General features: G+C 38.5%; 1 protein-coding gene across 2 annotated transcripts in view; it reads left to right on the forward strand.

Annotated features, from left to right (window-relative positions):
- Nucleotides 1-23,493, forward strand: part of CDK19 (cyclin dependent kinase 19) — a 165,986-nt gene that overhangs the window by 92,311 nt on the left and 50,182 nt on the right. The gene's annotated exons all lie outside the window — the stretch shown is intronic.

Below are 23,493 nucleotides of genomic sequence, written 5' to 3' on the forward strand. Positions count from 1 at the left end.
ACCATAGAATATTATTCAGCCATAAAAAAGTGAAGTACTGACACTTGGTACAATATAAATGAACCTTAATGATATTAAGTGAAAGAAGCCAGATACACAAAGCCACATATTGTATGATTTCATTTACTTGAAATGATCAGAATAGGTCAGTCTGTGGAGATAGTTAGGAGATTAATGGTTGCCAGGGGCTGGGATGAGCAAGGAATGAGGAGTAGCTGCTCAGTGGGTATGGGGTTTCTTTTTGGGATGATGAAAATTTTCCGGAATTAGACAGTGGTGCTGGTTGTACAACATTATGAATGTTCTGGAAGTCACTGAACTTCCAGTACATTTAAATAAACTTTAAAATGGTAAAGTTTATATTATAGGAATTTTAGCTCAGTAAAAAAGAATATTCAGTGTGATTATAATTCTCAGTGAGATATTAAAGTAAGAATTTTAAAATCAAAGGAAACTTTATTTCAACAGTTATTTTGTGCTTATAAAAATTACACGTTTCGTGAAAATATGTATGAAGTCAAATAAATATTCTTTAGAGCAGGTTTCAATACAAGGTATGTGTGTTTTGGGCATCATTCAGTGGGATTTTGCCAGGTAGAATAAAGCACTAGGAGGCAGTCTCATGCTGGGTACTGTGATTAGTACATTGCTTTTTTTTTTTTTAATTTAAAAAAATTTTTATTTATTTGACAGAGAGACAGCGAAGGAAGGAACACAAGCAGGGGGCGTGGGAGAGGGAGAAGCAGGCTTCCTGCTGAGCAGGGAGCCGGACTCAGGACTCGATCCCAGGACCCTGGGATTATGACCTGAGCTGAAGGCAGACACTTAACAACTGAGCCACCCAGGCGCCCCTAGTACGTTGCTTTTTAACTGGCTGGCCCTCTTTGTAGTCATGAGCAGTGTCTCTCAACTGTTTGCACTTTCCTTGCCATCTTCTCCTAGATCTGCTTGACTGCTTGCTGTTGTGAGCTTCATGCATGCCTTTCTGACATGAAACTATGTACTGCTCAATTAGCATTAATAGGGTCTCTATCGTTAACTAACCTACTCCTTCACTGACACTGTTTCCAGCCACTTTGGATAAACACCTGGTTTATCTTGCTTCCCCATGGTCCTGTTCAGTTATCTAGATCCTTTTATGTTTCAGCATTCTCACTTCTTCGACCTTGCCAAGGAAACCTGGACAGCAAGGACCCCAAAGACAGGAATAGGGGGAGGGGTGAATGAGAGCTAATGAAACAAAGGCCCTGTCTTCTTTGTGAAATCTGTTAGAAGAGGAACTGTCCATAGATGTGAGCAGTATGGTTCTATATAGACCTGCTATTTCCAGAAATCAAACATTATTTAATGTTTGTTGTACAGCTTATCTAGTAAATTTGTGTTTTTATTCAATGTAGAACATATAGGCTGTCTTGAGAGTAGTTATTTCTTTCCCAAAATATATTGCACAGAATACTAGTCCCTGGTAATATTACTAGAAGCTCTGCTTTGGAAGGGGGAGGATCCCATGGTCAAATATATTTTGAAAATGCTGCTTAATCCCCTCTTGGAAGTCCATAGCACACTGTAGCCTTTAAGGTCTCTGAAACATAGTCAAGAAACTTGTTTGACTTAGCATTTCCGAACTTACTTGAGCCCAGAACTTTTGGTGGGGGGGAAAGAGACAGCATAGCTATTAATATCTTACATAATAATATCAGTTGGGAAGACATTGTCTTAGAGCATTGTAAATTTCTACAACTGCAGCTTAAAAAAAAAGTAGCTGTATTTATTTACTTATTTATTTAAGTTCCAGTTAGTTAACATATACCGTTCTATTATTATTTTTTTTTTTTAGTTTTTATTTTAATTCCAAAAAGTAGCTACTTTTACCGGCTAGTACCAAAAACTACCTGTACTTCATATGTTCTATGTAGTATACATCATATGTATATAGTTAACCTATAAATTCTCTATCAAGATAGACCTCATTTTTTCCCCTTTCCTTACAAGTATCAGATTGTTGTCTTTCAATGATTTTCTTGTTCTTTCTTCCTTAATCATATCAAAATATTCCTTTGAAAGGGTAACTAAAGCACTTAGGACATTCCCAGTTTTAAATAAGTCAACAGCTCTGTTAAAGCTGTAGTACATATATTTGTTGAGCCTGTTATAAAATTTCAGACTCGTCTAATTCAAACACCCTTTGAAATCCAAGTCATGTTTTCATTTACTAAGGATTTTTGTTGAGACAGGCCCTTTCTTAAAAAAGTAATTAGCCTTGGATGTAGAAGGTATATTTAATAAATAAGCACAATTCATTACTTTGTTAATTCTTCTCTACCAAAAAGAGCTGGCACTCAGTGTTTATCCTTTATTAACATACAAATATGTAGACACTGAAATTATGTATCATAGTATATTCCTATGAAATACATAGTAGGTACCATTTTTTCTCTTTTAGGTGTAATTAGTGTAGTATTTTAGCTTTAAAAAGTTTTAGCCTTTTCATGTACTTGAATTTCTTTTCTCTATAATATGCCTCTCATTACATTGTCTTTCTTGTTTTTGAGAACTTTATAGTTTATAATGGATATCGCTAATATTCATCAATAATCTGTGAGGCTCTCTTATTATAGATGGGATAAGATTAGATTGTTGTGGCTTGCCCCAATTTTTGTTGTTTCTTTAGGCACAGTGTTTGAATCTAATGGGGAAATAAAGCCTCCGGCATTGTGGCTTGGATTCCTCTTGTGTGTTTTAGGGGTATATTATATTTCCATTTAGATCTCCTGCTCTGTCTTCTGACTGATGATGACCCAGGTTTCTGTTCAGAGTTGTTTCTGGGTGGTTGGCTCCTGATCCCGTACAAGTCAGCCTTGTCGGGCAGTGATAGAACATGGTCTTTCAGAGATCCACCCAGATGAAGTAAAAATGACTCGCAGGTGAGTTCCTGATGAACCAGAACAGATCTTCTCTCGCAAGACCGTCTTGGCATTGCGACAAAGCATGAAGTGAAAGCTTTTTGTTTTTGTTTGAGTTGGCTTTAAGACTAATTTTAATGTTGTTTGCTTAGAAATTAATGTTCTTCTCTTGTATTTGCTTTTTCTAGTCACAGGCAGCCTTTCTTCTCAAATGGTGTCGTGTACTTTGCATTGTTAGATGTGATCTACTGGCTCTTATGGCAAAATATTTTCAGTTCTGTACATATTTTGTTGTTTGAATTAGAGGGAGTTTGAGAATGAAATTAGAATTGCTACTGTAATCTTTTTTTTTTTTTTTTGTGATGATGAATTCCTGAAGTCAATATCCTATTTGTCTGTTTGGAAAAATAGTAACCCATAATGATACACAGATATATATCCCTAGCAAACAGGTGATTTATCCACTGGAAGTTTTATCTTTAATACTGTTTTTGGTCAGATTCTACTCTCCTATATATATTTTGATGGTATATAAAAATTTAGAGAATAAAATAGCTTCTTAAAAAAGGCTTTCTATGGAGTGTCTGGGTGGCTGAGTCGGTTAAACATCTGCCTCCTGCTCAGGTCTTGATCCTGGGGTTCTGGGATTGAGCTCCAGTGGCTGCCTTCCTGGTCAGCGGGGAGTCTGCTTTCCCCCCGCCCCCCACTCATGCTCTCTCTCCCTCTCAAATAAATAAATAAACTCTTTAAAAAAGCCTTTCTAGCATGATCGTGAGCGAGAACTGGGAATTTCAGTTCTTGTTTTTTAGTCTTTGCTCTTCCATTCTGTAATTACATGTGGGCTGGTATTTATTTTCTTATGTAAAAAATTGGAAAATACCTCCTTCTTTTCTACCTCAAAGAAATTGCATTGCCATGAATAAAGATCCCATGTAAAGTCTAGTTGCTATTTATGTAGTAAATTTGGGACAATCTACTATTTCTTGCTTAATGTATTCTGACACTTTACCAAGGCAAACCTTTTCTAGGTACTTATTTCTTATATTTTTTTATTTTGTTTTTTTTAAAACATTTTTAAAATGTAAATTCAGTTAACATATAGTATATTATTAACTTCGGAGGTAGAGTTCAGTGATTCATCAGTCTTATTTAATACCCTGTGCTCATTATATCACTAGGTACTTATTTCAGAGGATTCTAAATGGAAAGGTAAAGAGAGATAGTTGAGGTATCAAGTTGTTATCTAAAACTGTTTTAATATCTATAAACTTTAAAAGCTTTAACTTCTGAGTCCATGGTGGTGATTATTTTTTATTTTCACCCTCTTACCAATTTCCTTTTGAAACAACCCAAATGGTAGAATGCAAAAAAATTTATATCACCTTTGGAAACCTAATGGAGAGTCTTATTCCCACTGTCGTCCTATTGAAGAGCTGTGGTAGGAAACAGTAAAGGTAAGGTGAGGGTATATGTCAGCCTGCCAGTTGCCAGCCAGCCCATTCAGGAGAAATTGGCTAAGGAGGTTGATCAGAAAGCCTGCCTCTCCATGTAAACCTCGTAGCACGTGCAGGCTGGGAGCTAGGGCTGGAGACAAAAATGGGACCAGTGTTGTCAGTAGGTAAAATCTGTATCCTACCCTGGGTGGAGCTGCAGGAGGGAGCTGACTCTCCAGTGTATATCCGGTGTGCCTCAGCTGTGGGGTCAGTAGATGTCACGGTGGAGGGGGTCCTTATTAGTAAGTGAATATAGAGGAGTTTCCTACCCCTACCAGCTTCAGGCTAAATGGGGAGGCTGTGCACTATTTGAGAATTCAACTGTGATCTGCACGATCTCGTACAGTGTAGGCCAGTGCTGTCCAGTAGAACTCTCTGCAGTTAGGGAAATATCTGTGCTGTCCAGTGTGTGGCCACCAGTCACACATCTTTGGAGCCCTTCAAATGTGGCTAAGAACTGAATAACTACCAAAAGCCTTAAAAAGGGCTTTCCTATTTTGGTTATTTTTCTCTTAAGGAGTTGATAGACAAAAGCTATTCATTACAGCATTGTTTTTAATATTAAGAAGCATATGTAATATCAGTAACATAAATGTACTGGTTAAAGCAGTCTGTTTCATTCCCAGACAGTGGGATAGTATGCAGCCATTGAAATGCTGATGTAGATAGACATTTATGGACAGAAAAGTTTTTTCCAGTATGTTAAGTGAAAGGAGATTGGTTACAAAACCATGTGGTTAGTGTGTTCCCATATCTTTGTGTAAATATTTGAAGATATTGTATGTGTGTATGTAAACACATACATAGATAAATAGGATCTGGAATTTAGGCATCAAAAGATTTATCTTTTTTTTTTTTAAAGATTTTATTTATTTGACAGAGAGAGACACAGTGAGAGAGGGAACACGAGCAGGGGAGTGGGAGAGGGAGAAGCAGGCTTCCCACTGAGCAGGGAGCCCAATGCAGGGCTCGATCCCAGGACCCTGGGATCATGACCTGAGCCGAAGGCAGATGTTTAACGACTGAGCCACCCAGGCGCCCCCAAAAGATTTATCTTAATCCTCGTTCTGCCATTCGCTTTGTGCAAGTTACTTAACCTCTCAGCTTCTTCAGTTTTTCCACTGTAAAAGAGGGATTAAAAATAGCACCTATCTCATTGGGTTGTTTTAAAGATTAAATGAAATAACATGGCAGAATTGCTTAGCAGGATGCTTGTATTATCCTGTGATAAAATCATATAAAGCATCAGCTTTTTCGTGGTCATGGTGATTATTATTGTATCATATGTGTATGTGCGTAGGAGAAAGCTTAGGAGTACATAAAAAGTACTTGAAGTTGTCTGGTAGGATTGCAGGTGACGTGTATTTTCTTCTTTGTGCTTTTCTATGTTTTCGGATTCTGGTATTGCATTTGGGCGTATATTACTTCTATAATTTAAAAATGTTTAAAACTTCTGGGGTGCCTGGGTGGCTCAGTCGGTTAAGCATCTGCCTTCTGCCTTCAGCTCAGGTCATGATTCCAGGGCTCTCTGCTCATCGGGGAGCCTGATTTTCCCTCTCCCTCTGCCTGCAGCTCTGCTTACTTGTGCTCTCTCTCTCTCTCTCTCAAATAAATAAAATCTTAAAGAAAAAAAACAAAAAAACTTTCTGTGTGCCTAAGTAATTAACAAATGATAATTTAATACCAGTTAAGCAAAAATGACTCGTGGTAAGTGGATGAAAGATTTATGATACAGATTTATAATATGGATTTCATCACTCTCTTTAGAGACGTACAACTATTTTTGTGATTATAGAAAATCTGTAAAATTAAGGCCATTGGAAATGTAGTAGTGTAATCGAAACACATTCCTAAATGTAGAGTTAGAGTTTTAATCACGTTTACATCTGGGAAGATTAAGACAAGTTATGTTTTAACTTGTATCTTTCATAATCTGGGCAAAAACAGTACATTTATCTCTATTTGGAAATGGTTTTGTTTGTGATTGCTTATTTCTGGGGTTCAGTTGCTCTAAGGGTGTTGTAGATGGTTGGCAAAGCTGTAGACATCTAGGTAGAGTGTTGCTTTGGTGGAGAGCATTGAATTTTGTATTTCCAAAATTGTTGGCCACAATCTTTTATATTTCACTTTGCTTAGAATTTACTTGTGTCAGGTTCTGTTCTAGGGTCTGGGGAATGAGATGAACGAGAAAAGTGGCAGTCTTTCCAGGTAGGCAATCAAACAACCAGAATAGTCAGATGTTAAAGGTGGGTATGATAAAAGTAAGTGGGTTCAGTAGGGTACCAGTGGAGAAGTGGTCAATTATATTTTGAGTGACGGTGGATGGTGGGCAGAGAAAGGGGGGCTATCAAGGAAAGGCCAGGATGTGTGGAGCTGGGTCTTGAAGGTGAGTGTCTCAGTATTTGCAGGTTGGGGTCAAGGCCTTTCTGGCAGTGAACCAGCTGTGGTTTGAGGCAGCATGGGGTATTGGGCAGCCTGAAAGTGGGTTGGTGTGGCTTGAGGTAGAATACAAGCCAGAGGCCAGCCAGTGAGAAAGCTGGAGAATCAGGTCAAGGAACTCTAGTGTTGATGTTTTCAGAAATAGGTTTAGGATAAGAGAAACTGCTGACCATTTTTTTGTTTGATCAGATCTTTTAAAAAATGCTCACTTTTTTTTTTTAAGATTTTATTTATTTATTTGACAGAGAGAGACACAGCGAGAGAGGGAACACAAGCAGGGGGAGTGGGAGAGGGAGAAGCAGGCTTCCCGCGGAGCAGGGAGCCCGATGTGTGGCTCGATCCCAGGACCCTGGGACCATGACCTGACCCGAAGGCAGACGCTTAACGACTGAGCCACCACCCAGGCACCCCCAAAATGCTCACATTTAATAGATGCCATAGATTTAGATTTGAGGTGTTCTGAACCATGGAAGTTTTATGTGAGATCATGGTTTTTCTTTCTTTTTCTTTTTTTTCCCTTTTCCTCTTTTTCTTTTTTAAAACGATATGGGTCTTACCATATCACTAAATTGACAACTGAAACTATGTTGGTATTTCCTGATTTAAGAATAGCCTTCCTGAGTTCTTTCAGTTCCTTCTTCCTTCCCTATTCCCTAGTTCCTCCTTCTTACCGCTGCACCTGGACCAAGCTCTGACTCCCACAAAGCCTTGTTGCCCCTGCTATAGGGACATCTTTAAAGAATTTGTGAGTTAGAAGTAAAGGAAGGGAGGAAGCTGGGGAAAGACCTGTAGTGGTTCAGTAGCTTATTTTGCCATACTCGCTCACTTATAAGGAGGCTATTCTGTTCTGGATCATAATCCTATGTTGCTTGATTTGTTTTTTTACTACTCATTAAAACAAAATTTCAGATCTTTAACCAATTAGATATTCATTTGGGCCAAAGTTAGCAAATAATTCTGGGAAGGGTCTTATATGAAGTCTGGGCAGATGTTTACTTTTTCTTCCTGCCCTGTGGATTCTTCTCTCTCCATATTTAAAAAATATTGAAGACTCTCCTACCACACAAAGCAAAACAGTATAAAACCACCTCTCTGAGACCTTAGTGCCCCCGTTCATAGCTTGGCAGTTCATCCTCACCACTAACTATTAAGGGCAGCCTAACATTTGTTGCAATCTGACTTTGTTTCCACTTCAGTTTAGTTAAAAAAAAAATTATTGAGTGCCCACCAAATAACCAGCCTTGTTCTCCATGCAGTAAATAACAGTGAACAAGACAGCTGTGATACTTTTCCTTTGGAAGTATCAGTGGAGAAAACTGTTCTTTCTAAGCTCCCTAAATACCTCCAATAGATGTTGACAAATCTATTAGACACTTCTCTCAACACTTGAAATCTTCTATTCTCCCTTCTGAGCAGAAGGGAAACCCTCTGGTTTTTATACCAATATCCTCTCTCCTGGGAGAAGAAGGCTTTTCCTCTGAGTACACATTCTGAGTCTTTGTGTCATCCTCTTTCTCTTAAATGTTTCTTTTTCAGACTCAAATGTTTTTATTTCAGGGACTCCTGGGTGGCTCAGTCGGTTAAGCGTCTCTGCCTTTCGCTCAGGTCATGATCCCAGGGTCCTGGGATTGAGTCCCTGTTGAGCATGGAACCTCCTTCTCCCTCTCCCTCTGCCCCTCCCCCTGCTCATGCTCTCTCTCTCTCTCTCTCTCTCTGTCAAATAAATAAAATCTTTAAAAAAAAGTTTTTATTTCCCAAAAGTGCCCTTCTACTAATTGCCCTTCTCACCTTTGCATGCAAAATACTTCTGGGGCCATCTTATCCCTGTGCTGATGACACTTCAGTTTTTTGTCTCCAATTGCACATTCTCTCCCAAGTTCCAGATCCACATATCCAAGACTGCTATCAAGGTGCCCCACAAACATCTAAAACTCAATCATGTTTGATAGTAAAATCAACATTTCTCCCAATTTCAAAGCTGTAATGCTTTTCCTTGTCTCTAAATTGTACAGCTATCGGGGCACCTGGGTGGCTCATTCGGTTAAGCATCTGCCTCCAGCTCAGGTCCTGGGATAGAGCCCACATCGGGCTCCCTGCTAAGCAGGGAGTCTGCTTCTTCCTCTTCAGCTTCCCTTGCTTGTGCACGCTCTCTCTCTCTGTCAAATAAATAAATAAAAATCTTAAAAAAGAAATCAAAGAAATCGCACCATCTTTTTATTTTTTTTATTTTTTATTTTTTATTTTTTTTTAAAGATTTTATTTATCTATTCATGAGAGACGGCGGGGGGGGGGGAGAGAGAGAGAGAGAGAGAAGCAGAGGGAGAAGCAGGCTCCCAAGGAGCAGGGAGCCCGATGCGGGACTCGATCCCAGGACCCCGGGACCACGACCTGAGCCGAAGGCAGACGCTTAACCATCTGAGCCACCCAGGCGCCCCTTTTTTTTTTTTTAAAGATTTTATTTATTTATTTGACAGAGAGAAATAGTGAGAGCAGGAACACAAGCAGGTGGAGTGGGAGAGGGAGAAGCAGGCTTCCCGCCAAGCAGGGAGCCCGATGCGGGGCTCGATCCCAGGACCCTGGGATCGTGACCTGAGCCGAAGGCAGATGCTTAATGACTGAGCCACCCAGGTGCCCCGAAATCGCACCACTATCTATTCAGTGGTTTGTACCATCCTGGATCATTTGCCCTTAACATATCATATTAATTCTGCCCAGCCCTCTTTTTATTGACTTCCCTTTTATCCTTATCGCCATTGTTCATGTCCAGTAATATCTTCCCTCCCTGTCTCTCCTCAACCTTTTAAAAAATTTAAATTCCACTAATTGACATATAATGCATTATTAGTTTCAGGGGGTACAGGTCAGTGATTCATCAGTCTTATGTAACACCCAGTGCTCATTACATCATATGCCCTCCTTAATATCCATCACCCTGTAATCCCATCCCCCATCCCCCTCCCTTCCTGCAACCCTCAGTTTGTTTCCTATGATTAAGAGTCTCTTATGGTTTGTCTCCCTCTCTGATTCCATCTTTTTTTATTTTTCCCTCTCTTCCCCTATGATCCTCTGTTTTGTTTCTTAAATTCCACATATGACTGAGATCATATGATAATTGTTTTTCTCTGACTGACTTATTTCACTAAGCATAATACTGCTAGTTCCATCCACGTCATTGCACATGGCAAGATTTCACTTTTTTCATGGCTGAGTATTATTCTACCTATCTCTTTTTTAAAGATTTATTGGACTCACTGCTTCCAAAATTAGTTTTGGCCTATGATCCCACACTCCTGGGACGTATGTGGATTACTAGAATCTATTTAGTCATGGAACCCATAACCTGAACAACTTTTAACTTCTAGGTTATATGAGAACTTAAAAATATAACTAAAAGGATTTATTGATGTTTACTATATTCATCGTATGGAATGACCGTATAGTTTAACAAAGAGTTAACACGTGCTCGCTTCGGCAGCACATACACTAAAAACAAAGAGTTAACATAAGTATATAACTATATATAAAAGTTTGAGGATATGTATAAAAAAGGTAGATAATATAAGTCATCATATGTTAAATTTGAAATGAGTGGTATATATAATTGCCATAGGGATTTAGAAGAATGAGAGATCATTAATAGTAAAGCCCTTCATGAATGGAAGAGAACAAAGGAAGCAAAAAGCCAGCAAGTGTTAGTGGAGGATGGGGCCTGGCTGAAAGGGAGAAAAAGATGGAAGGAGTAAAGATACATGAAATTAAAATTTGTCAAATTAAAAACAAGTTTTCTATGGATGCACTGACTGCACAATGGATAGGGTTTAGTTGCCATGATAGTGAAAAAAAGTCTTTTGATTTCATTCTGTAGTTCTTCATTTTTACTTAATTTATGGTGACTAAACTATGTTCCTAATCCTGGCTAATCATTTTTTAGTTGTTTATCTACCCTTATCAAACAGGTGATTGGGCAATAGATTGTGTTTGTAACCAGAATAAACACATCCTTTGACACCAAAAAGAACCTCAAATACATGCCTTCATGAATATCTTTTGTATATATATTCGAGCTATGTGGTCTTCTGTTAATATTCTGAAATTCTCAGATAGCCTAGCATTTTTAAAAAGTCAGTTATTTTGGTGATTTCTTAAAAGATAAACCATCTTAACCAAACTTTTTAATTTCGATCTTATCAATTCCAGAGATTATTAATGTTTATAACTTAAAATGTAGGGCTATTCCCAATAAATGTATGTAGATTCATTTTTTAAAAATTCACTCATTTAAAAAAAATTCATTCAAGTCTTCATGTACATCGTCTAGGTGTCTTATTAATACATCTCTTGAGATTTTTCAGAAATTATGTTTTTTCTTCATTACCATTTCAACTATTAGTATTTTTTTCAAGTTGGTCATACTAAGAATTGACATATAAAAACTCAGCTTAATATAAGATGATTCTTGGCTTTGGAATGTAAATGATAATGGTCATTAAGATTTTTCCTGACTCAGTAGTATTAACATATAATATCCAAGAGCAGTGGTTTTCAAGCTCTTTTTGACTGTGATCTGCTCTTGCTTTGGCTCTCTCTTACTTATAACCTATGAGGTACACGGTGTTTTCAATTATTTTCTCCTCTAGTCCCAATTGAGTGATTTCCCCTGATAGATGAGAAATGCTGGTTGCAACTCACTAAACTGATTTTGTAATCCATTAATGGGTTATAAGCTGCAGTTTTTTTTTTTTTAAGATTTTATTTATTTTTTTGACAGAGACACAGCAAAAGAGGGAACACAAGCAGGGGGAGTGGGAGAGGGAGAAGCAGGCTTCCTGCCGAGCAGGGAGCCCGATGCAGGGCTCGATCCCGGGACCCTGGGATCATGACCTGAGCCAAAGGCAGACGCTTAACAACTGAGCCACCCAGGCGCCCCTATAAGCTGCAGTTTGAAACACTGTATCTTAGAGTAGATTTTTACAAAAATTAACTTAAAAAATGCAGAGCAGTATGAGGTAGCAAATTCAAATTATGCATAATTTGTTCCTTCAGGTAACTCCTGTTGACATTTCAGAAATATTGGAGAAATATAGCATAATCGGAATTCAAAAAATATTGAAAGATTTAAAATGAAAAATTTTAAACCTTTTTCAGCCTGGTGCTTCTATACAAAAGTAGTTATATATGTGCTAATATAGACATAAAAATACAATGACTTCTTTTGGCCTTTCCAATGTATTTGTATGTGTTTATTGGCACATACATATCTTCTATTTTTAAAAGATTTTATTCATTTTGTTCTATTTTATTTTTTTTTAAAGATTTTATTTATTTCTTTTTGCAAGAGAGTGAGAGAGGGAACACAGGCAGGGGGAGTGGGAGAGGGAGAAGCAGGCTTCCCGCCGACAAGGGAGCCCGATGCGGGGCTTGATCCCAGGACCCTGGGATCATGACCTGAGCCGAAGGCAGATGCTTAATGACTGAGCCACCCAGGCACCCTTTATTCATTTATTTTAGAGAAACTGAATGTGCATGTGAGTGGGCAGGGGCAGAGACGGAAGGAGAGGGTCAAGCAGCTTTTGCCTTGAGCACAGAGCCTAACAGGGAGCCGATCCCACGACCCCAAGATCAGACCTGAGGTTAAACCAAGAGTCTGATGTACAACCCACAACTGAACCACCTAGGCGTCCCTGTATCTTTTAAAAGTACCTAAAGATGTTATATATTCTGTTCCCTCTATATTACTTAACATTTTATCTTGGTACTCTTTCCATACCAACAATTCAGATCTAATTCTTAGTGCATTCTTTTTATTGGCTATATAATATTTCCACCATAGGGATGGGCCTTTAATTTATTCAGCCAGTTTCCTATTGATACCATTTAGATACCTTTTTTTTAAAAAAGATTTTATTTATTTATTTATTTGACAGAGAGAGAGAGAGAGAGAGAGAGTGAGAGAGGGAACATAAGCAGGGGGAGTGGGAGAGGGAGAAGCAGGCTTCCCGTGGAGGAGGGAGCCTGATGCAGGGCTGGATCCCCAGGACCCTGGGATCATGACCCAAACCGAAGGCAGATGCCCAACGACTGAGCCACCCAGGAGCTCCCCATTTAGATACTCTTACGCTGTAAAATTTTTCCCTATCTCATAGATGAAAGATATCTCCATTGCTTCAGTTTGCATTCTTATATTGTGAGAGTCATATTTTCATATAATTTTTTACTATTTTAGTTAGTATTTCCTTTTGTGAAATGTCTATTTACATTCTCTGCCCATTGTTTTATTGATGTGGTTTTCTTTTTTTTAAAGATTTTATTTACTTATTTGACAGAGAGATAGAGAGCACAAGTAGGCAGAGCGGCAGGCAGAGGGAGAGGGAGAAGCAGGCTTCCCGCCGAGCAGGGAGCCCAACACGGGGCTCAGGACCCCGGGATCATGACCTGAGCTGAAGGCAGCCAGCTTAACAACTGAGCCACCCAGGTGCCCCGAAGTGGTTTTTTTTCTTAATGATATTTGTAAGCCCTATAAATCAAGCAAATTAGCCCTTTAATGGTAATGTCTTACAATTTGGTGATGTTTTCCACGTTTGTTGTTAGCCTTTTGACTTTGTTTAGGATATATTTTCTGAACAAGACAGTTTTGTTGTCAGATTTATTAACCTTTCCCTGTGAATTTTATTTAAAAGGAGCTTCTCCTTTTGGCAGATGTTTGTTTGTTTTCAGTGTGACCAGAACTTATGTTGGAGAATTACATTTCAAAGAGGAGAGTCTAGTGAGATTTGACATTTTATATGTATTTTTCAAGCAGCTGAATGAAGACATTTCAAAGCTCCAAGATTGTTCAAAGAAAGCTTACTTTAAAGTTGATGTCCTTTTTTGCATCTGTGCTCTGCTAAACATAATATTATTGAAAGTTATAGTATTTTGAATTATCTTTCATTATTATAATGTAGTAATTGCCAGGGTTTTTTTTCCCTAATTGTTTTAACATATCTTCATAAAAGTCACATATGTCACAATGTAGCTCCTTTAAAAAAGTAAAGTTAGGGGCGCCTGGGTGGCTCAGTTGTTAAGCATCTGTCTTCGGCTCAGGTCATGGTCCCAGGGTCCTGGGATCAAGCCCCTTGTTGGGCTCCCTGCTCAGTGTGAAGCCTGCTTCTCCCTCTCCAATTCCACACTGCTTGTGTTCCCTCTCTCACTGTGTTTCTTTGTCAAATAAATAAAATCTTAAAAAAAAAAGTAAAAATACTCAGTAGAAATATTTAGGATTTATTAATTCTAGTAGATGTTTAATATAAAAGAAGTCATTTATTTCATTGTGGAAACTCACCCCCCTCTGTGTTTGCTTATAATGCCTACAAAGGTTTTTTAGCAGAGTAGGAAGGAAGTAGATTTTTTGTTTAATGGAAACAATACAGTAGACATTTCCTGGATTGCATTTTGGTCAGATCATTTAGTAGCTTTACTTATTACTACTGTTTAAATTCCTGTGAGGTCTTCGGGAGCTATAAATGATTAATGTATTTGAGCCTTGACTTCGCTGTGTTTATCTTCTCTGGAAGCATAGTGATGTGAAATACGTTGAGTTACTGGTATTGGTATTTTAGCTATTAATAATTAATCAAAACCTTTAGTTATAAATTGTAAATGTTAGTGCAATTTCTTGTAGTTGTATGGGATGGGTGTCTGACCACTGATAATGTCAGTCATTCTGAAAGGCAGAACATCCAACATGGATGAAACAAGTTCCTTCAGAAAGCAAAACCCTCACCCTCTCCCTAAAGATCCTTAGCCGGAACCATCTAGATGGCGGGCAGGGAGGGAGTGGGTAGACTTTCAGGGCTACTTGGTTGCCTGCTTTTATTAAAGAAAATATAAACCATATATTTTAGAAGTATAAGCTATAAGGGTATGGGTTAGGTGTGAACCCAGATAGCTTGAGAGTGCACTGAAATAAAAGTAAGGTTTATTATGGCCATTTAGAATAAAATTACTACTTTTTTTTTTTTTTAAAGATTTTATTTATTTGACAGAGAGAGAGAGAGACAGTGAGAGAGGGAACACAAGCAGGGGGAAGTGGGAGAGGGAGAAGCAGGCTTCCCGCCAAGCAGGGAGCCCAATGTGGGGCTCGATCCCAGGACCCTGGGATATGACTTGAGCCGAAGGCAGACGCTCAATGACTGAGCCACGCAGGCGCCCCTAAACTACTCCTTTCTAAAAAAATAAGTAGGCATTAATCAGACAAAGAGGGTAGGGAAGATCTTTCCAGGCAAAGACAGGGGCCCATGTGTAAAAGGTGAGAATTCATGAGTGATATTTAAAAGGCAGGGTGTGTAGCACTTGTTCAGTGCCTGAACACCGATTGATGATAGGTTTTGAGCTTACCTTGGTAATTAGGAAATAGTGTAATTGCAGGAATAGTGGGCACACTAAGAGGGAGAGGTGGGCAAGTGATGTTCAGTCTTGGATCTGTGGATTTTGAGGTACAGAGGGATTCATGTGGATGTAGATATGCATAGTTGGAAACTGACGTCAGAGTTTAGGGGCAAGGTTAGAGCTAGAGCCAGAGATTTGTGATTCTCCATAAAAGTAGTAGCGAAACCTCAGACACATGAGTAAGATGTCGAGAGGGACTGCAGAATAGAGAAAGAAAAGAGGACTAGAGACAGAATTATGGAGAGTAAGACAATACTTTTTTTTTTTTTAAGCAAGGATCTAATTAAGGAGTTTTAAATTAGATTTTTTTTTCCTTCCTCATTTTACTTCTAGGACAAAAACAAGGATAGATGAGAAGAAAATAAACATTTGTTAGAAGCTTATTTATTGAAACCCCAAGGCTCTAAAACAATGTCCAGAGTCAAAGACAAATTTCATTTCAATAATTGTGAAGGTAGGGAAGATTTTCAACCAGGAGCATTGAAACAAGAAAAGATTTTCTGATTACCACTCATTGACTCAGAAAGCCCTTGAGAATTCCGGTTCCTTAGGTTTTACTTTGTAAACTCTTTATTTTGATTTGCATTGGTTTTGTTTTTCATATTTAAGCTTTGTATATTCAGAGTGCTTATAAAACACTCACAGTTAGGGACGCCTGGGTGGCTCCATCGGTTAAGCATCTGCCTTTGACTTAGGTCATGATCCCAGTGTCCTGGGATCGAGCTCTGCATCAGGCTCCCTCTGCCGGCCACTCCCCCTCCTTGTGCTCTCTCACTTTCTCTGTCAAATAAATAAATCTTTTTAAAAAACACTCATAGTTTAAAAAGAACATATCAGCTCTCATGGTTGAGGGGATATTTATTTATTTATTACAGGTCTCATTTCGTTTCAAGTATCTATCAAGTACCTGTAGTACTTGAGGGAGAAAAGGAAACCAGATTGCTACAAAATGGAAAGGAAAGTAACTTTCCTATAGCCATGGTATTATTATAGATTGTACCAGGGGAGTTTCAGGAATTTGGTAAGGAAATGCTATGGCGTTCCCCATCGCAGCACATCCCCCCCCCTTTTTTTTTAAGAATTTACTTATTTATTTGAAAGAGAGAGAGCACAACCAGGGGGAGGGGCAGTGGGAGAGGGAGAAGCAGACTCCCCGCTGAACAGGGAGCGGGGCTCGATCTCAGGACCCTGGGATCGTGACCTGAGCCAAAGGCAGATGCTTAGCTGACTGAGCCACCCAGGCACCCAGCAGCACATCTCCCTTTAACAGGTTCTCCAACTGTCCAGAGTGGTTGGTCTCTTCCACTCAGGTATGTGGGCAATAATAGCTATTATTCATCAAGAACTTACAGTATGCCAGGCATTCTGCATATATTATGTCATTTAGTCCACATCCCATTCTTGTTAATAAGAGTTAATTAATAAGAGTAATAACTATAATTTATCAAGCACTTAATATGTCCTATGCATTGTGTTACATAGTCAGTGTACTTATATTCATTTAATTCTTACAGACCCTGTGTTTGTGTTTGGCAGTAGATATTCATTATTCCATGAGGCCCAGAGGGGTTTTGAAATCAACTTGCTGTATATCATGCAGCTAGTAAGTCAGGACTCAAACTCAGATCTGGGAATTCTAAAATCCTTACTTTTTGCATTATGCGTGCTGCTTCACTGTTGCCTCTCCTCTGGGGCAGTCGGAGCATTGACCTCCCTGAAGCATATGACGGGTACCTAAGCAGTGTCTCTAAAGTAAAATAAAGCAAAATAATTGAGGGCCACCTTGAACCAGAGCTGGGTTACTGTTTTATAGACCCCTTTTCAGAGTATGAGTGCCACCTGCTGGGGGGTTATAATGTATCTATGTGCTTGCAAAGACCAGCTTCCCAAAGGGCTGCTGTCACAGATGTGGAAGTGGCAGATTTCAAAAATGCTAATTCTTAGCTTGCAGTTTAGGAATACTGCAGCATTTTGGAATTAGCTGAGTCCCCTCTTTGCCATAAAATAAACTGCTTCATTTATCTTCCTTTTGTGTGTGTGTGGGGTGGGTGGGGGGTCATACACTTAAAAAAATGATACAACTTAGTGCTTCCTAAAGTAAAGCCATTTTCACCATGAGAAAGATTGATAGTCAGGTGAATCCTACAGTTACTTTCAACAGATCAAATAAGAATAGAAAACTGAGGGTGTCTGGGTGGCTCACTTGGTTAAGTGTCCGATTCTTGATTTCAGTTCAGGTTATGATCTCAGGGTCGTGAGTTCAAGCCCTGCATCAGACTCTGCACTGAGTGTGGAGCCTGCTTAAGATTCTCTCTCTCTCTCCGCCTGCCTCTCCCCCACCTCTCTCAAAAAAAAAAAAAAAAAAGAATAGAAAATTGAATTTACTTTGAGATAAATGAGTCATTGAAGTATAAGAGGACCCTTTCCATTCAGATACCCTAAAAGAGGAATCTGGAACCCATGGGGGGCATCAGAGACTTGGAGAACAGAAAGAGGGGGTAAGAGGGGAAGAAAGATGTGTGTATAAAAATTAGAATGGGTTCTGTAATCGGTAGTCTAGCCCAAGCCTCCCCAAAGTGAGTCAGGATCCTAAATAGTGCCTTCGAGAAAAAAGATTAGGATTATAACTTTGAATTATTATATGTTTAGGATAGTGAAAAGTAGATACTCTTTATGGTCACTTATATGCCCTTGAAGATCCGGTAAAATCTTGGGATGTTCATTGCACATTCTTCATTAGGCTCCTTTGATGAGTATCTGCACAGGAGATGTTATCATTTAGTGTGGGATTTTCACAGGAAAATCACATTATACTTAACTGTTGTTTAGATATGATTAAAGCGTATCTATAGTTGCATGATGTCATGTTGAACAAATATTTGTGTGACAAGAGATTCAAGTCCATTGGTAAAATCTGATATTGCCAAGAATGAAGGAAAGTAAGGACAAGCTCAACCGTCTCCTTCTTTCCTTGAGTCCCTTTTCAGATCAATCATGTAAGGAACTGTGATAGTTTGATAGTATCTTATCTTAGCAGGAGATACCTTTCTGGAGAGAAAGAACTGTCTTTTGGGTGTGTATGTGTGTGTACATGTGTGAGTTTTTAAACAATAAGAGTAAGTTTTTAAATTATAAGAGCTCATTATAGAAAACTTGTAAAATAGAAAAATAGAACTAAAAAATCACACCTAATCCTGCCACCCAAGGATAACTATATTAATGTTTTGATGTATTTCCTATTTTATAGACATTTACTATTTTGCAGCTTTTTATACTACATCACAATATTATAAGTCTTTTCTCATGTATTTAAAAACTCTTGGCATATGTGCATGAGGCTACAATATGTGGATATACCGTAATTCACTTATCAGCGAATATTTCTTATTATCGGACATTTATATTTGCTGTTTTTGTTCATTTGTTTCTTCAGTAAATGGTGGTAGAGAAATTTCTTTCTTTTCGTTTGTCTGCTTCAGTAAATTGGGGTAGAGAATACACTTTTGTGTGGCATTTGTTTAGGGTCTAGCATTGTGTTAGTAAACTAGCCTTGAAAGTAACCAGTGACTCATCTCTGTTTTGTTCCTCAGGTGTGTCCCCCCGGGCCCCCTTTTCCTGTGTGCATTTTCTTCAGAATTTTGTAGTGCTTATTTCATTCATAGCCCTTTCAGGAAACACCCTCGCAGCGCCCTTTCCCGTTTCAGGTTCTGGTAGTGTGGGTGCTAGTTGAGAGAACTCTTCCTTTTTAAGCTTAAAATAGATGTAGCTTGCAGAAAGTCAGTATCTTTAGAAAAACTATTTTAGACGTAGTCTATTCAGTTTATTAAAAACAAAATCGTTCAAAACACCTTTTGGAAGGATACCAAAGTTTTATAATATTCCAAACTCTTTACTGGTTTGTTTTGTAAGAACTAGATAAGTTCAGTAGATTTAATTCTTTTAACAAATATTTATGGAGTGCTTACCATGTGCCAGGCACCATTTTAAGCATGGGGGATATAAAACCAGCAACAACTTTGCCTTCATGGAGCTTATGTGTTAATGGAGAGAAACAGACACTAAACAAGATAAAATAAATAAACAATACCTGGGTCCCCAATTCCTTAAATGAAGCTTTGGGAACCAGATGTGTTTTAGATTCAAAAATTTTAAAAAGATTTTAGAAAGATAATATGGTGTATATATTATGTCACCTAACACCCAGGGAAGCAGTAATCAAACCTATTAATATTCTTCAGTATCGAAGTATGATCATTCACACTTGGATGAATAAAGACTAAAACAGCTTCATGTTAGTGCAAGTGAGAGATTTCTGCAAAATGAGTATCAAAGGATAATTTTCAAAAAAGATAAAATTATGATGTGATACAAATATAAAATGAACACATTTTGAAGATTTTATTTAACTTATTAAATGAAGGAACCCAGTAGATGGTATAGCCCATTCAAAGGAGAATCCTTAGAACAGACATATTTATCAATTAGGAATATTAAAATGATGGGCAAATTGAGGCAAAACTCACCTCTTCCATCACGGGAGAGGGAAGTCAGTGAACCTCTTCTGGACAGGACAGTTTGCACGTGTATAGACAAGAATTAGCCTGCATTGTTTTCAGTTATCTATAATGTACAGAGTTGAAGATAGCTTCCATAGAATTAGAATCTGATAACCTGAAAGGATGTGCCCTTGACAGTGCATTTTTTTTTCCACTGAAGTTAAATTTTTTTTTTCCTACATGAGTTCCTAGAAAGCTTTGTTTTCTGAGCTCTTCAGAATTAGACATAAGGGATATAGAGGCATAATACATTTGACAGTGATAGTGCTTTGCAGAAAAATAAAGGTGCAGAGGGAGGTTACAATTTCAAATAGAGGAGCCAGGAAAGACTGGCTGAGAAGGTGATATTGTGAGTAGAGTTAAAGTAGATGAAGTTGTTTACCTGAGTAACTGGAATGATGAAGTTGCTATGAACTGAGCCGGAGGAAGAGCAGTTGAGGTAGAGGGCAGGGGAGATGGAGATCACCCCTTTAGTTTGGGCCCTTAGACATTCAAGTAGAGATGTTGATGCAATTGGATACACATCGCTGGAGTTCAGGGAAGATGTGAGGGCTAAAGATGAACATTGGGGAGTTCATGCATGTCGGTGACATTTAAAGCCCTCAAACTAGGTGAGATCACTAAAAACAGGGCTTCTTCTATGGGCCAGGCTCTGCGTTAGTCCCTGGGGATACAGGGATAAATTAAAAATTGTTCTCAAGGTTTAATGGGGGCAGTTATAAACAGTTAAAGCAGTATAAAAATATACTAATATAAATACACATAAAGTACAGATGATTCCGTGAAGTCAAATCTGAGAGTCATCTTAAACACCATCACCTTCAAACTTCCTTGTTCGGTGACCTGACCATGAGACATGCACAGAAGATAGTCAAAGTGTGGGACCTTTAATATCAGCTGGCTTTTCCACTAACCCCCTCTGCCCAGCAAACTTCCAGTGATATTAGAGAGCCTTGCTGGTGACACTATGCATGGCTTACAAGGCTCCCTATTATTTGGCGTTTGTCTTATCCCTTGCTTTACTTGAATGAATATAAAGACTGTAACAGCTTCATGTTAGTACAAGTGAGATATTTCTGCAAAACAAGTATCAAAGAATAACTGTACACTTAAAAATGGTTAAAATGGTAAACTTATGTATATTTTACCACAATAAAAAAAAAATAGAACCTAGAAAGGAAAAGACCTAGAAATACATTGTTGCTGTAATAAAGAAAAAGAAAGATTTCTAGCTACTAAAATTGTATACTGATATTGGAGAGAATTTCTAGGATAGATTGTATTGAAAACAAGTTAAGTGCTATCTTTTGAGTAAATAAGGACAGATGAAAATATATAGTCATATTTGCTTTTATTTGCATAAAGAAACACTGGAAGGATTAACTAATAAAAGTTGTTAGTTCTAGCAGGTAAGGAGGACTAAGGTCACCAGGGGCAGGCGTGGTAATGAGACATCTCAATGTATAATATCCTTGTATGTACTTTTGATTTTTGGACCATGTAAATGTATTACCTATTCAAAATAATGTTTAAACATGGGAGTTAAAGTGGTTTCATTATAGAGGGCTCATCAATTTGTAGCCACAGAAAACAACTTTTTAGAGATACTGATTGAAATATTGCTACACGTGATGTCCCCTCCCCCAGACAAGTCAGAGACTGGTTTAGATGAAGAAGTGAGTTTCACCTCCCTTTCACTGCAGGCAACAAAGAGAACGTATTTTGGGTAGAGATTTAATAAAGCCACACTCTCTAAGTTCATTAATACCAAGAGTCAGAAAGAGAGGGTGACAAGACATTGCATCTGCAGTGAGGCCTCTTACCAGGGTCCAAGTGCTTGAAGGTTGACCATGGCAAATAGGGTCATTAAATATATTAAGCTACTGAGTCTGGGAGCCTTAACCATTCAAAAACAGGAAACCTGTCTGGATATAGCTCTGCATCCCTCCCCCCCACTTTCTCTGATTCAGTCACTAATTAGGAGCGTATTATGTCTAACATTTGCATCTGAAGCAAGAAGCAGGATTGTTTCACCTTTCTTAGGCAGTGGGAGCAGGGAGAGCGGCCGATAGCTGAGCACCCACCTAGTGGCCCCCCACCTGCCTTCCCCACCAAGGGAGTAGGACTATTATATCTTCCCTGGATGTTTCTTTCCAGCTCTCCTTTCCCACCTACATCCAGTAGGAAATGTGGAGAGAACCCTGAGGCCGACTGTAAAGTAGAAGGCTGTCTCGGGACAGCCCAGCCCATCCTAACTCTTGCTTCTTAGCTGTGTCCCAGGGCATGTGGGTTGAGGGAGAACCCAGCGAGTCATATCCCGGAACCATGCCCAGATTATAGCTGGTAGAGCGCCACCTTCCAGCAAGGTGGTCAAAGTGCAGGTCAAGAGAAAGAACTGAAGTACAGAGCCAAAACGAGAGAATTGAAGGACTGGGAAACAACATTGAAAGTAGTGAAGAATTCGGCAACTGTGAAGAAATTTATAAAAGTTCCAGAGATGGAATTCACACGATTTTTTTTTATAGGATTCCAGCACAGGCACTGAAGGTATACTTTACTCATTTAAAGTTATTAGGAAAAAATAATAATAAAGTTATTAGAATGGGGAAGCAGTTCATTTTTCTCTTGCCTCATTGATCAATTTGTAGATCTGTCTTGCCCGTTAAACTGTAGGAATTGAAGACAAGGACTTTAGCCATAGTGGACAAAGCATGGACTTTGGAACTGGGCAGAGCTCTTTAAATCCAGACTGCTTCTCTTTCTAGGTGTTTGGTTTTGGTCAAGTTATTTTTATAACACTGGACTTCAGTTTCCATGTGCATCATAGGGTTGTTATAAGGATTAAGTGAGAGAAAAACATGTATATATGATCATCCTATACACAGAAAGTAATCAGTAGAAATTTTGTTCCCTCTTCCTTTTTGTATCTCCCACAGAATTTTACGTTTAAAATACGTTCAAAATATCAAATTGAGCATGTTAGTGTTAAATTTGAACCCTGATTAAGGACTGCCTGAGGCAGGCATGTTTATGAGCCTTTCCCCTCGAACAGCGAAAGTTGTTGCTAAATAATTTATTAAGCAGCTGCCTGTTATGTGCCAAGTGCTAAGATTTCACTTGTGGATCTGGTTTATCTTCTTATGATTTCCTTCTTACTATCAGGGTCCAGCTTCTACTCTGTGAGGGCCTGTTCCTTATTCTCTATTTATGGGACCTCTTCTCCACACCAATTTTTTTTTTTTTTTAATCAGTGGGTATGAGAGGCATTACTTATACTCACTGTTTTTCTAAAAAATCTCAACCACGTGCTTTAGGCATGGATAAGTGTGGGGACTGTTAAATCTCTTTCCTTTTTTTGTCAAATATTTACTGAGCACCTCCTGTGCTAGGGTAGAAAAAAACAGAATGAATACGTGATTCCTGCTCCCCAATGGTAAAAAAAAAATAAGCACCCTCCGAATTATATTTAATTACTTCGTGATACAATATTTACTTTTGTTTACCATTTTACATTTTACTGTTTAAAATGATCCCATTTTGAAAACACTCACATACATGTGGAAAAAGAATTTGGAAGGATATCCACCAAGATGGCGCAGAGCTTATCTCAGAGTAGGGGTATTTTTTTTTTCTTTTATTTTGCTTATCTGGATTGTCTAAATTTTCAAAAATTTC

This window comes from Zalophus californianus, chromosome 7 (assembly GCF_009762305.2).
Source record: "Zalophus californianus isolate mZalCal1 chromosome 7, mZalCal1.pri.v2, whole genome shotgun sequence".
In the NCBI taxonomy this organism is placed as follows: Eukaryota; Metazoa; Chordata; class Mammalia; order Carnivora; family Otariidae; genus Zalophus; species Zalophus californianus.